Source organism: Paramormyrops kingsleyae, chromosome 19, assembly GCF_048594095.1.
Source record: "Paramormyrops kingsleyae isolate MSU_618 chromosome 19, PKINGS_0.4, whole genome shotgun sequence".
Classification (NCBI taxonomy): domain Eukaryota; kingdom Metazoa; phylum Chordata; class Actinopteri; order Osteoglossiformes; family Mormyridae; genus Paramormyrops; species Paramormyrops kingsleyae.
In genome coordinates this window covers 25,282,409-25,288,677 of record NC_132815.1, presented here as the reverse complement: position 1 = coordinate 25,288,677, position 6,269 = coordinate 25,282,409, and the positions used below count along the sequence as shown (strand labels likewise).

The following is a 6,269-nucleotide window of genomic DNA, read 5'->3' as shown; positions in this document are numbered from 1 at the left end:
TAAACCACCCCATAATCTGGCCTTACCCAAACACATAAACCACCCCATAATCTGGCTTTACCCAAACACATACAGTAAACCACCCCATAATCTGGCCTTACCCAAACACATAAACCACCCCATAATCCGGCCTTACCCAAACACATAAACCACCCCATAATCTGGCCGTACCTCACCCCGGTCTGTATGGTACACAGAAGACAATGCTTCAATAATTCATCTCTCAGTCCCCTTAATTCCCAGAGCTTTTTGTTTGAGTGGCTGAGATCTTCTTTCATTAGGAATTGATCAATGATGCTGTTGATGTAAGGCATAGCTGTCAAGTCTCCCGTTTTGGCCTGGAAACTACCGTATTTTACTCCTCTTTCCCTCCGTCCTCCTGTATTAGTATTTTCCCGTAAATCTCCCGTATTATAATATCATTTAAAAAAATTCCTCTGCCTCTCCAAACTGAACTGCCAGTAGCCTCATGAGAACTGCCACCTGCAGTAGTCTGCAGGTCATTTACAACATTAACCAGGTCATAAATGCGGAGGTTAAAATGGCAATGCTGTGTGCCAAAAACAACGTTACTTTCACCTTCTGTGACGACTTCAACACGGATACAAAGTCTGCAACAAATCTGTATAATAAGTCATTAGTGAATGCCAGAGAGCCACACGAGTAAACATGAGAAATTAAAAGAAAATGTGTAATGAAAATAAAATGTAAATAAGTGGTTATTTTAGATTTCTTGTACACCTGTCTTAAAATGTAAGGGATACTGGAGCTTGGCTGGGTTGGTGGGGTGGCTCGCGGTGGGCGCCGGAAAATTTCCCTTATTTTCAAATCCAAAACTTGACAGGTATGATGTAAGGGTCCTTGGTGGCGCTGCCCTGCTTCCTGATGCTGATGAGATGATGAGGCAGTTACTTCTCTCCTTATTAGTCTTATCATGGTTTTGTGGGAACATCTACAGTACAGCACTACTATAGGACGTGAAGCCAAAGGCTTCATTTTGGGCCTGTATTATCATTTGTTTTTTTTTTTCTTTGTTAAACATTGCATCTACTGTAGCAGACAATTCCAGCATTATGTATATGGGATTTAGACTCATATTGGCAAAAAGGAGAATGTACAAGCTTAGTGTCAATTTGCATATATTTTCATATGACCTCCTGGGTTGAATACAGCCATTTCCTCTATTCATATATTCATTTACATGTTAGAAATACACAGCATTACATCAGTATTATGATTGCGACATAAATCAGACCTTTGCATGGAATTGCTATAATGTGGCTCACTTATTTATTAACTTATTAATATTTAACATTTATATGTACTGTATTACCGTGACAGATGGATGGATGGATGGATGGATGGAGCCACCTTAGATACAAGAAGGACATTAATCCTGATTTTTGAGGCTTTTTTAAGTTTATGATAGTAACTAGCAGTAGGTTATATGAGCTTTTTCAGCCAGACACACACACACACACGCACACACACAGACACACACAGACACACACACACACAGACACGCACACACACACACACAGACACACACAAACACAGACACACACACACACACACGCACACAGACACAGACACACACAGACACACACAGACACACACACAAACACAGACACACACACACACACACACACACACACAGACACACACACACACACAGACACACACACGCACACACACACACACACACAGACACACACACACACACAGACACACACACACACACACACACAGACACACACACACACACAGACACACACACACACACAGACACACACACACACAGACACACACACACAGCTTTCTCTGTGGCTCACCGTGCAGTCAGGCCAGCGTCAGCGCATTTGAGCAGCCTCCCCCCCCCACATTGTTTTACGGTACCTCCCTGTCCCCCCCCCCATGGTTCCTGTAATGATCTGCACGCACCCACTGCTCAGGGAAGCGCCATGCTGTCGTGTTTCCTGTAACACGTCATGCTTCACGGCACGACTTGCCGCTTCTGGGAGACCGCGGCGCCGTGCTCGTGCACACCGGTGCGCAGCTCAGGGTCTGCTGGCGTCCCTGGATACGCCACTAACTGCCCATTTCCCCACCTCCCTCAACATAAAGTATGTAGCTGAAAAACAATCCATCCATCCATCCATCCATCCATCCATCCATCTTCTAACCTTCCTGGTTTGGGTGGCAGGTAAAAGAATAATCTACTATTCCATTTTAAAGACACAAAATGTAAATATGACAAAGTTTTTTGCACACTGGCTCCCTTCTTACTGGTTTCCTTGCTGTGTGGGCAGCTGGCCCGATAGTCCTGGCCTCTGCATTTCAGGTTAAACAAACAGACGTTCAGTGACTCTGAGGCATTTGTGACACCCCAACCTTCACCTGGATGGGTCCTGGATGCTCTCTCCGGCCAAGACAACTCGCCGTGGCCTAGTATCCCCGACCCCCCCACACACGTGCGGCTGGGAGACGCCTGCGGGTTTGGGCTCACGCCACAGTCCATTGGCTGCAGGGGAACATTCACAGGCTTGGATCGGAGTGTGTGTGCAGACGCTTTCCTCGAGCTGAAGGCCAGCTTTAAGTGGGTGGTGACTGTGTCTTACGGCAGCAGACAGCTGCAGTCCCGCGACAGGAAGAATTCCGTTTCCATGGCTACAGCACATCACACCGGCAGGTAGTGCATCACGTTCAGGTATGTTACAGGTTGTGATGTTTTACTGTTACACACCTGGGGCTTATGGGTAGAACTATTCACAGAACATTTTATACAATCTCCTTCCTTAAGTGTGTGTCTGTGTCTAAACATGTGTATGAGTTTGTGTTTTAGGTTGTGTGTGTACAGGGTGCCTGATTAACCCCAGCAGATTTCAGGCAGTATTCAGGCAGTTAGACGTGATGGGGACAGTGACCTTGTTTTCATGGTGACTGTTTGTGTAAAAGTGCTGCCTGAAATGAAATGTTAACGGAATTGGTGTTTCAGGCCTTTCAGCTGAGAATTCGCTGACATGCTGCGTTATGAGAGAAGCGGTGGCAAGAACAGAGAAGCTGACATCAGGAAGCAGGCTGGCTTCAGCGCAGAACCCGGGTAAAGTTAATGTTGCACATTAGCCTCCGCCTGCTGCCCCAGCAGTGGGAACGCCAGCAGGAACACCCCTTCTGGCGTGGGGTGCGATCAGCACGCTCCAGCGAGTCCGACAGCAGCTCAGGGCTGACAGCAGCCTCCCACTCCTTCCCGCTGTAACGGCCACAGTGTGAAAGCACAGCAAAGGAAAGCCTTTCCCGGCTCGGTCATAGACTCTGCTGTGACTCCTGTGTGCTGTGACTCCTGTGTGCTGTGACTCTTGTGAACGGCAGCACTTCCGCGGCACCATTCCCCTTCTCACACTCCTTATCCCGCAAAGAGGCCCCCAAATCAATTTGATAAGGCAACCCTAACTCTTCATGAGCTTTCCGGCCAGAGAGAGCCAGGCTAATCCAAGGGAGGACTGGCGAGTATTAATACACTGTGCAGGAACCCCCCCCCCCCCCCCCCCCCACCCCATCCAGAACTTGTACCTTGGGCTGCGTCACAGTTCCATTCAGTTGTGGTATTCTTAGCATAGACTGGGATTTATCAGATGTGTGGACTGAAAGGGAAAACAGAACGACTGGGAAGTCTGTGTGGTGGGCAAAAAGGGATGCCTTGTGGATGGGCAAAATAATAAAAGAAGGTTGCATGGATGGATGGACAGATGGATGGAGTGATGAAAGGATGGATAGATGGATGGATAAATGGATGGATGGATGGATATGGTTTCACACTCCATTGGCTGATGCGTTACTTTACCTTCAGGAAAGATAATAACACCGTGACAGGCTAGTAAATATATTCAGCAGAGGGTGAGAAAAGAAGGAAAACCCCAGCTGTTAGCCAGCACATCAAACAACATGATACTTAATGGAGTCCTGCTGGAAAAATTAATTTAAACATGTCAGATTAACAAGACAATATAAATAATCAGTGTTGGCAATACCAGTAAAATATACAGAATGGATGTTAATGCAGGAAGGTCAAAATCAGGTATTTCTCTAAAGTCGGCGAAATAGCCTTTGACCTGGATGTAGTTTGCCTTATTTCCTGTTTGACTTCCCTTCCTTATTGTTTCCTGTTTGACTTCCCTTCCTTATTGTTTCCTGTCATGACTTCCACTTCCTTATTGCTTCCAATTGTGACTTCCCCTTCCTTATTGTTTCCCCCGTGACTTACTCATTGTTTCCCATTGTGACTTCCCCTTCCTTATTGTTTCCCCTTGTGACTTCCCCTTCCTTATTGTTTCCCCTTGTGACTTATTCTTATTGCTTCCAATTGTGACTTCCCCTTCCTTATTGTTTCCCCCTGTGACTTACTCATTGTTTCCCATTGTGACTTCCCCTTCCTTATTGTTTCCCCTTGTGACTTATTCTTATTGTTTCCCATTGTGACTTCCCCTTCCTTATTGTTTCCCCTTGTGACTTCCCCTTCCTTATTGTTTCCCCTTGTGACTTCCCCTTCCTTATTGTTTCCCTTTGTGACTTACCCTTCCTTATTGTTTCCTTACTGCTCTAGTTAATTAAGCCCACGGTGATGCGGGCTGTTTAATGTGGACGATCAGAGATCAGAGGCAGATGCTACCTGACCAGCCTGTTCTGCTGTTGTAGGTATCAGCACCGGATCAGTCACAACCTCCTTCTGATAAAAGGGGGAGTGAGTCTCACTGTCTTCACTATGAGCCAGAGAACCACAGGGGACCTTGGGTGGAACTATCAAAGGTGTAAAAGGTAACAGTCATGAATACAATGCAGAACACTGCTTTTAATAAAATAATAAATGCTATTGTGGCATATGCCTCCCACCTCTGCAAGCAGGGTTCAAGTCTCCATCAGGGCTCCTTGTGTGTGGAGTGTGCATGTTCTACCCATGTTGGTTTCTCCTCTCTGTCCAAAAACATGAGGTGAATTGGAGTTAGCAAATTGTCTGTAGTTGTGAATGGTGTGTCTGCCCTACGATGGGTCGGCGCCCCATTCTGGGTCATTCCCTGCCTTGCGGCTGTAGCCTCCAGCCTGCATAGGACCAGCTTGTATGGAAAGCGGATAGATGGATATTGCGGCATATGGAGACTCGGTGATCTTTCATTGTTTATCCAAATATTTCCCGTTACTTTAAGCTGAGGTTTTACAGGAGTAGTTCACGTTATGTACCTTGCCGGAAGGTTCCAAGGCTGCCAGTGACCTTACTCCCTTGTCCTCTACCCCTAAAATGCAAATATATTCAGAGTGTATTTTATTTTGAATATATGCTCAGTTTCAAGGGAAAGGAAGCAAGTGAGAAAACTTCAGCTGACCCCCCTCACCCCCCTCACCATGGCTTCCAAAAACTCTCAGCTGGGAAAAGCTACCAGCTTCTCAGAACCAAGACAACTTGGCACCAACAAAATGTCCTTCCTACAGCTGTGAAGCTATCGAACCAACCCTTATGATGCCTGCCTGCACTCCATATTGTCTGTCTTATCTCTCCTGTCTGCACTTGTGTTGCACTGTATGTCATTACTCTGTCTGTGCTTTGTGATGTATTTAATAGAACTTACTGTGCAATATATGTATTATAATGTGCAGTATGTATCACCAGACAGGCCAGAACAAATTAATTGCACAAAGCTGATTCTGATTGATGTATAGAGATACTTCTACAGGACTTGAGACACCATCGCAAAATGCATAGACATCACACCTCAGAGATCCAAAAGTACGAGCTTAAGATCAGTAACCACAGAATTACGCCGGCAGGATCTTTCGCAGGTTTACTTGGATAGACAGAGGAAGCTGTACTTCTATGGTCTCTCTCTCCAGCCACTGTGTGGTGCCTCCATATCCACTGAGAGACAGCCCGAGCTAAAATGACTTTGAACGCATGTCCTCTTATGCATTCATCTGCACAAAATGCCGAAACCCAAAATTCCCGCCAGCTGAAATACACCTTCAGATCTGTACAAGGTCGTCGGCCTTTTGTTTCCCTCTGTAGGGTTGCTGTCCAAAAACCATGGCAACAGGCGTGACAGACCTGAAGCCCCCGTCTTTGTTGGAGGCAGGTGGGAGTCGCTGTTCAGCCGGACCGCAGCTCCCAATAATCACAAGAACAGCATTTTGGCAGAACTTGATTTCTTTGGACAAATCAGTCACTGAAAACTAGAAAAATTCAGCAGGGCTTCACACACATGGAACGCAATCATCTTACCTTG

At 46.1% G+C, this 6,269-nt stretch overlaps 1 long non-coding RNA gene across 1 annotated transcript; it reads left to right on the top strand.

The window, feature by feature from the left end:
* The first annotated feature begins 2,315 nt into the window (after nt 1-2,315).
* Nucleotides 2,316-5,472, top strand: LOC140580994 (uncharacterized). The gene is made up of 4 exons (XR_011984099.1): nt 2,316-2,707; nt 2,996-3,100; nt 4,693-4,812; nt 5,336-5,472. It is a non-coding gene; the product is annotated as an uncharacterized lncRNA (long non-coding RNA).
* The last annotated feature ends 797 nt before the right edge of the window (nt 5,473-6,269 follow it).